This window comes from Drosophila suzukii, unplaced genomic scaffold (assembly GCF_043229965.1).
Source record: "Drosophila suzukii unplaced genomic scaffold, CBGP_Dsuzu_IsoJpt1.0 scf_4, whole genome shotgun sequence".
Lineage (NCBI taxonomy): Eukaryota > Metazoa > Arthropoda > Insecta > Diptera > Drosophilidae > Drosophila > Drosophila suzukii.
The window spans coordinates 992,595-1,001,344 of NW_027255927.1; the positions used below are offsets into that span (position 1 = coordinate 992,595).

Below are 8,750 nucleotides of genomic sequence, written 5' to 3' on the forward strand. Positions count from 1 at the left end.
TATGTTGAGAATTTTGATAGTACTCAAAAATCATCATATTTGATTTATTTGGATGCAAGTAATTTATATGGTTGGGCTATGTCACAATCTTTACCATATGGAGGTTTTGAATGGATTTCAAGGGGGGAACTTGATAGTATTAACATTGCTGAGATTGCAGATGATAGTGAATATGGATACATTTTTGAGGTAGATTTAAAATATCCTTTAAAATTGCACGATAAACATAATGACCTTCCATTTTGTTGTAATAATCAGTTACCAACAAAGGCAGACAAAATAAAAAAATTAATTGCTGATTTAAGGGATAAAGAAAAATATATAATTCATTATAAAAATCTTCAACAGTGTATAGAAAATGGATTAATTCTAACAAAAATTCATAGAGGTCTTCGCTTCTTTCAGAAACCTTGGCTAAAAACATATATTGATTTGAATACATTCCATAGAACTAATGCAAAAAATACATTTGAAAAAGATTTTTTTAAACTTTTAAATAATGCTGTCTACGGTAAAACGATGGAAAATGTAGATAAGCGCGTTAATATTAAATTAATTACTGAATGGGAAAGTGCTTCACCATCCGATTCTTCTGGTCCAAAAAGGCATTGCGGTAGATCTCTTATTTCAAAGTCAAACTTCCATAGTGTCAAACAGTTTTCAGAAAACTTCTTTGCCTTTCAAATGAAAAGATTAAATGTGTTGTACAACAAACCTTTATATTTAGGTTTTGCTGTATTAGATTTATCGAAATGGAAAATGTATGATTTTCATTATAATTATATCAAACCTAAATACAATGAAAATGTTCAATTAAATTATATGGATACAGATTCTTTTATATATACCATTAACACTGAAGATTTTTATAAAGATATTCAGAATGATGTTGAGATGAAGTTTGATACATCAGATTATTCTGATGAATTACTTAATCTCTATAATTTTCCTAAAGCTAATAAAAAAAGGTTGGGTTTTTTTTAAGATGAACTCAATGGAAGACCTATGACTGAATTTGTTGGTTTGAGATCAAAAATGTATGCCTTTAAAACATCTAATAGTAATGACAGCTCTGAAAAAACAGTGAAAAAATCAAAGGGTGTTAAAAGAAGTGCAATAGATCAACTAACTTTTAATAGTTTTAAAAAATGTTTGTTTTCGGAAGAGGAAGTGGTAGGCTCTATGTCAATGATTAGATCTAAAAATCATCTTTTATCAACAATTAAATGTAAAAAAGTAGTTCTCAGTCATAAAGACACAAAGGTTCTTATACAAGACAATAAAATTAATACACTACAATATGGCCATTATAAAATAGATGAAAAAAGATTAGAAAATAAACTTAATGAAATGGATTCAAATATTTATGTTTATGAACAAAGAATAAAAGAAATAGAGAATTGTTCTAATAGAAATAATTATCAAGAGAATGAAATAGAAAAATTTAAGAAAAATATATATGAATGTGAATTTGAAATGTTTTATACAGAACTAGAATTAAATTTATTAGATTGTAAAAAAAATGAATTAATGTACTCTATAATTGTAAATAAGACAGAACAAACAACGCTTTTTTATTTAAAGGGTAAAATGTAAGGTAATGTATAAACTAAATATTACAATTCACAATATTATTTTTATTATTATTATAAAATTTTTATTTAACAGAACAAACATCGCCTTTACTTACAGGGTAATGTTAAAATTTATGAGAATTAACAGAACATGAAAATTTGAATTTAACAGAAGAATTACAATATTTTCTTTGAATTACATTCAATTTGTTTACTTTCTTCTATATTTAGTGGTACAGTTTGTTTATAGTTATCTATACCACCCTGTAATCTATATACTTTATTGTCATCATTACTTAAAGGAATTGATTTAATGTATTTATCATTATCTTCATCTAAATTAAACGGTATAGTTTGAACATAGTTATCTATACCACCCTCAACAAGAATAGTTTCATCCTCACTAGATGATCTTGGAATACATGGTTCCGGATTTTCATCATCATAAAGGATTGTATCATGGTCATCATCATCATCATCATCGTCATCGTCATCACCATACAAATTATGAGAAAATTTGCCATCCTCTTTTTTATTAATGTTTTGGAGATCTGAAAATATAAATATTTTACTATATATATATATACAAATATTATTTTATATGTATTTAACCAACCTTTTTGAGCTCCATCCGAAATATTATTTTCAACTTTTTTATTTATGTTTTGGAGTTCTGAAAATATATATATATATATATATTAGTATATAAAATTATATATATATATATATATATATATTAAACTCACCTTTTTTTAATTTACTCGAATTATTATTTTCATCTTCTATTTTTATATTCTGTAAAAATAAACATATTTCCCTACTAAATCAGATTATGTTATAATATCACTATTAGTTATTTTGAAATCGTTAATATCGTTAATTGATATTTTATCTGTACTAATCTGACTTTCTTTTTTATTTAAATATTCAAGCATCATTTGAGCTGCTAAATTTCTCTTTCTTAAATATATCCCATTAATTCTTTCTGCTTCCTCTATTTCAATTTCTTGGATTTGTGGACCATCACTAAGATAACCTGTTTCTTCTTCTTCTATCTCTTCTCTTTTACTCTCTTGTTTGGAGAGAAGATCAGCATCCTTTGATATTTTTTCATAGACAATCCTGTCTTTTCGTCTCTCTGCATTAATTACTGTTTGGGATAAAACTTCTGCAAATTCAAAACAATTTATTCTTAAAGTTGCTAAGGGGGTATTAGTATTGCGTTTAGATTTTTGATGGCGGTGGCGATTAGATAAATATTTTAAATTCATACGCTTAGATTTACTTAGACTTCGTCTAGAATGTGTTCTTCTATATATATTATTGTAATGACATTTAACTCCTACTGTAGCAGTTTTGTATTGGATGGTAAAGAATCTGTTTAGACCCCTTCTTCCCAAATCCATATGCCCTCCTATTCTCCTTTCATTTTCAACTAATTTTTGCTTAAAATTCTCAATTATACCTCTCTTTGTGAATTCGATTTGAGAGTTGTGTATGTTTTCAGTGCTTTTTAATTTATGAGTAGTGTTCCTTTTTATTGGAACCCGACTTACACTTTCAAATTCTGTATCACTATCACTGATCCCCAACACTAATTCTTGTGACGTATTACTAAATGTTGGTGCTCGACTTACGTTTTCAAATTCTCTCTCACTATCAATTATACCCATATCAATTTTTTCTGATTTTTCTTCTCCTATGTTCTTATTTTCTATGTGATCAACACTTTCATTTTCGCTATTAAAATCAAAAAGATTGGTTGGGGTTGTAGTTGTTGATGTAGCTGTTTTTGTTGTATCTTCTTCCAGAAGTTCTTTTTTTAATGTAGTTGCTACTGTTGTAGTTGTTGTTTCTTCCTCCTCCTCCTCCTCCAGAATTCCCCTTCTCATTGTAGGTGTAGTTGCACTTGCTGTAGTTGAGGTAGATGTAGTTGTAGTAGATGTTGATGTAGATATTTCTTCTTCTTCAACTGTACTTGCACTTGTACTTGTTGTTAAGTCTTTTTCATTAATGCTACCATTAATAGCATTAAATATTTTAGTATCGAGTTCACTTTTTAAGTTTGGTTTCTCACTTTCATCACTTGTCTTGTTTATGAGATCCATAAAAATATGACTGTCCTCTAGGATCTCAAATTTTAAGTCAATTTTAATGATTTTTTTTAGTTTTGGAACATTGATAAGTAACCCAATCGAATTATTGGAAGTCGATGGGTTTTCAATTAAAGTCATTTCATTGGGGAGTGGTACCATTTTCACCATCGGATTAAAGAGGGAAAGTATCACAAAAAATATTATAAAAACCGTCATTTTAATTTTGATTTTGTTTTTTTTGACAATCGAACAAACGAACTATCGAATGAATAAGCAAACGATCCGAAATTGAGTTGCGTGAACGAATAGATGGAAACTGAACACTTTTTGAAATTCTTCCGCCTTTATACCCTCCAGATTTGTATATATAAATATGTAACGTTCTGTTTAAATTCTTATCTGTACATGCTTTTCTTCACACTTTATAAATAGGAATTGCGTGATTGTGAAGAAACATAATTTATTTCACGCATTGACGTCAATGTCTACATTTTTATTGTTGTTTATAGAATTTCGTTTTTATGAATCCAACTATCTTCTGATTTTGAAAGGCCTACCCAACGCACAAGCACATAATCAAGTTCCACCCAAAATTCTTATCTGTATATACTCTTTTAGTCTAGCCAACGCACAAGCTCATAATCAAGTTCCGTTCCGTTTATAAATAGGAATTGCGTGCTTGTGAAGAGGAAACATAATTTATTTTCACGCATTGACGTCAATGCCTACATTTTAATTGTTCTATGCTTCCACTTGTTCTTTATAGAATTTCGTTTTTATGAATCCAACTATCTTCTGATTTTGAAAAGCCTAGCCAACGCACAAGCACATAATCACCTTTTTGTTTCACAATCTTTTCAACAAGATAAGTATTAGGGAATTTTGTTTTTTTAATTTCTTGTTTATAGAAACCGCCGTGTACTGGATCACCCTTCAAGTCCTCAAGTAAATATGTGGTGGGGGATGTATTTTGTACTTTCCGAATTCGAAAAATTTCCGTTGTCCAGTTTGGGGTATAGCCTTTTTCAAAGACATGTTTATATTTACTTATTCGTACATGATCCCCCTCTTTAAAGTCCCCATTTGTAAATATTTTTAGATGATTGTATGATCTCATCAAAATCTGTTTTTCATTTTTAGCATTGACGTCAATAGGCTTCATTTTAATCGTTCTATGCTTCCTGTTATTATAATTATTAATCAACTCTTTGTATATTTGAAGCCAAGTATATTTTCCATTAAAACTAAACTCACGCCACATAAGTTCTTTTATTGTTCTATTAAAACGTTCCACAATAGATGCTTTAAGAGTACTAAATGTTGAGTAATGATTAATTTCATATCTTTTCATCAATTCTCTAAATTGTTTATTATAGAATTCATTTCCATTATCTGTTTGTAAATTCTTTGGTACTCCACGACCAGATTTCATTATTTTTTCCATTGCTTTTGTAACTTCATCTGCATTTTTTGATTTTATTGCTTCACCCCATCCATATTTAGAAAATGTATCTATTACTGTTAACAAATACCTATACCCCTTATTTGATGATGCATATGCCCCCATTTCAACCAAATCAGCCTGCCATAAATCATTAATACCCTTTACTATAACTCTACGTCTAGGGAAATTCTTGAATGATGGGCGATGTAACTCATTTACAATATCTCGTTTACTCATAGCTTTATTTTATCTGGTATAAATGGTTTCTTCTCTAAAGATTCAGTTTCACCTTTTAAAACTGAGGTTGGTGCAATTATATAATTGAAAATGTTACTTTCTATTTCATTTATATCCTCCACTACCTTATTAAAAGTTTTCATGAGAAATTCCAATTTTTTAGAAATTTCACTCACTTTTCCCTCAATATTATTGATTCGAGGTCTTAATCTAAAGATTTGTTGTTTCTGCGGTTGCTTAGAAATTTCATTAGATGTATTCTGTACTACTTTACTTATTTCATCATGAATATAAATCTTTGTTGCAATATCATTTTCATGAATGGGGGGTAGGGAATTTTTAAATCGTTTCCTCTGAACATTTAAATGTCCATCATAATCATTAAGTATACTTTGAAATTTTTCTAGACCTTTTGTTATATCTCTTGAGTACTCTTTCTCATTTAAAAAACAACCAAACTTATCAACTGACATTTTAATTATAAAATAAATAATGAAAGAGTGGTATATTTATGTATGATCCACATTAATTGTTAAAACTTCTTCTTCGTTTACACGATGTGCAAATGGACTTTTCCGAAGTATTATTCCATCTATTTGTGTCTGATCAGAACGAATGATTGGTGGAGGTTTTTTTAAATGTTGGTTTATGAATTTGTTAAAATTTTCCAATTTATCAACAAACTCTTTTATTGAATTATGTATATACTCCATTTGAGTTATCATTTTTATTACTTTACTTTCCAGCTCTGATACTCTTGTATTTCGTAGTTGAAATGATTTAGTTATAGTTTCCATTTGATGTGATTTCGCTTCATTAATTTTATCATCAACATACAATTTAATAGCCAAATCATTTCCGTTTATTGGTTTTGAAGAGTTTTTAATTCTTTTTTTCTGAACATTTATGTGACCATCAGTGTCTATATATATACCTGTAAGACTCTCAACTTCCCTTTTGAAAAGCAAGGAAAAATCTCTATCATTTGAAAAGTGACCAAACTTGTCAATAGACATTTTACTATTAAACAAAATGAGAAAATGTTTTCTATTTTATTAATATATTATTTTTGCTTCCCGCAATTCTTCTATTATTGAAAGAATTTCATTAGTATGGTTATTATTACCAGCAGCTCTCGATGCCATTAAGAGTTGCAATCTTTCAACAAGTTCATTAACATTATCCCAATATACATAGTTTGGTGGTATTTTTTGTAGTCTCATATACCCAGAACCAGTATGTTCTTCATTTACTGAAGATGATATTAATGGTTTAATAATTGAAGAATATTTTTTTAGAACGATTCCCCTTTACTTGACCATCTGGTTGATAGTTTCTTTTGTGAGCACTTGTTTCAATTAAAATGTTTTTATATGATTCTAAATCGTTCTTAGTATAATCCTTAGGACTATTATGAAAAATTAAAGAGTATAGACCTGGTGATAGAGTCCATAAATTTCCACTTCCTAATTCCATCAAATTTTTTTTAATTTTAAGTGTTGTATTACCCAACATTAAAATATTATTTTCTTCTCTTGGTCCATAACTATTGTCTAAAATCTTTTCTTGCTTTAACTGATTAATGTTGAGATTGTACTTCACCCCGGTTTCTTCATATACACTTTCATTTAAATCATCTGTGTGAGGTTGTTGTGAAACATCGGATTCATCTAAAAGAGACTGTTGTGAAACATCAGATTCATCTATAAGAGACTGTCGTGAAAAAGCATCAACATAAGCATCACTCTCACTATCACTTTCGATTACTCTCTCGTGTTCCCTTTTTTCTTTTTTACTTTTAGGTACTCTTATATTCTCTTTCTTGAACTTAGTCTTAATATCATGTGTATCATTAATATATTCCTTTTTATTCAATTTTTTATTTTCAGTGAGTAATTCATGTAAAGGTTCTGTAATAGGTTTAAAAGTTTCCTCCAAATTTGATACGTTCTCATTTTTTATTTGTTTCAATTCATTAAATTTTCTTTTTAATGAATTTCTACTTTTCGTCAACTGTTCTAAAAGTTTACGCTTGATACTCATGTGCTACTGGGAAAAATGTACTATAATTTAAATATTTATAACAAAGAGTTTGAGTTTGAGTTTTATAAAACTTTATTTTTATTTTTATTTTTATTTTTATTTATCAAAATAGATACATTAATAATATTAAAAATGAAAACATTTTAAGCTTTATTTAATTCTAAATTGAGATTGTTATCCTTCTTTTTAATAATACAAAAAAGATTATCTTTTATATAATCAATTGTTGAATCCTCTGAAGTTGAGTATCGTTCCGGCAAGTACAGCATATACTCTTCAAGTTCAAGAGTGAGGGTCATCCCAAAGCTGGTTTTCTTACGTTGAGCACGTCGAATAGGGTAGCACACCTCCGATTCCATCTTCGCCTTTGTTAAGAGAGGTTTTGGTGCGTTACCATTAAACTCCTTGAGTACTTTCATCATTCCCGGATTGACCATTTGTAGTTGTTTCTTCTTGTAGTTGTTTTCGTTGTTTTTGTTGCTTTTACCTGTTTTTGTTGTTGATTTTAGTTGTTATTTTAACAGTTGTAGCTGTTTTTTGTTGTTTAATTTACCTGTTTTTAGCAGTTGTAGCTGTTTTTTTGTTGTTTAATTTACCTGTTTTTAGCAGTTGTAGCTGTTTTTGTTGTTAATTTTAGTTGTTTTTTAGCGGATGTAGCTGTTTTGTTGTTGTTTTCAGCTGTTTTTAGCAGTTGTATCTGTTTTAATTGTTGTTGTTGTCTTACTGTTTTAACTGTTTTTTATGTTGTTCTTATTGTTGTTGATTTTGATGATTGCAAGATTTTTTAGGTTGAAACTTTAGGCTGAGAACGTTTTAGCTTGAAACTTTTAGGTTGAGACTGTTTGCAGGTGGTTTTTAAATGTGTGTTAGAATAACTTTTGATCGAGTTTTTATACCTTGAGGTAAACTAACCCTCCCTGTTCTCTCTCATTCTTGATTTAGCATCGACCAATCATAGCAGTGAATAGCATGTAAATAGGGTGGGTTTCAAGAATCATAGAGAAATTACTTGATCATAGTGTAAAAGTTAGGGTGGGATAGAGAGTAAGAATTGGAGGAACAGGTGTCCACAGTTGGTACTATTAAAGGTTTGTTTTCTCTCATAGTATTTCACAATTTCTTTTGGGGGTTGTAAATTTCCAAAACTATCAAAGTAATGTATACTTTTTTTATTTTTGATATAAGCTACCCAATGTGTACCATTTGATGAACTATCATCTAGGTTTATAATTCCTGACTCTTCTCTCCAAGGAGATTTGGGCAGTGAGTCTCTCATTAACACACCTCGGAAATGTGGAATGTACTTTTAAGCGAAATTCAAAATTTCGAAATTTGAAAGAGGTTTTTTAGGTAGCT

General features: G+C 28.9%; 1 long non-coding RNA gene across 1 annotated transcript; it reads right to left on the minus strand.

The window, feature by feature from the left end:
- Window positions 1-1,683: 1,683 nt before the first annotated feature.
- LOC139354890 (uncharacterized) lies at window positions 1,684-3,429 on the minus strand. The gene is made up of 3 exons (XR_011605730.1): window positions 2,321-3,429; window positions 2,191-2,247; window positions 1,684-2,125 (listed from the first exon to the last, which is right to left on the minus strand). It is a non-coding gene; the product is annotated as an uncharacterized lncRNA (long non-coding RNA).
- Between the last annotated feature and the right edge of the window lie 5,321 nt (window positions 3,430-8,750).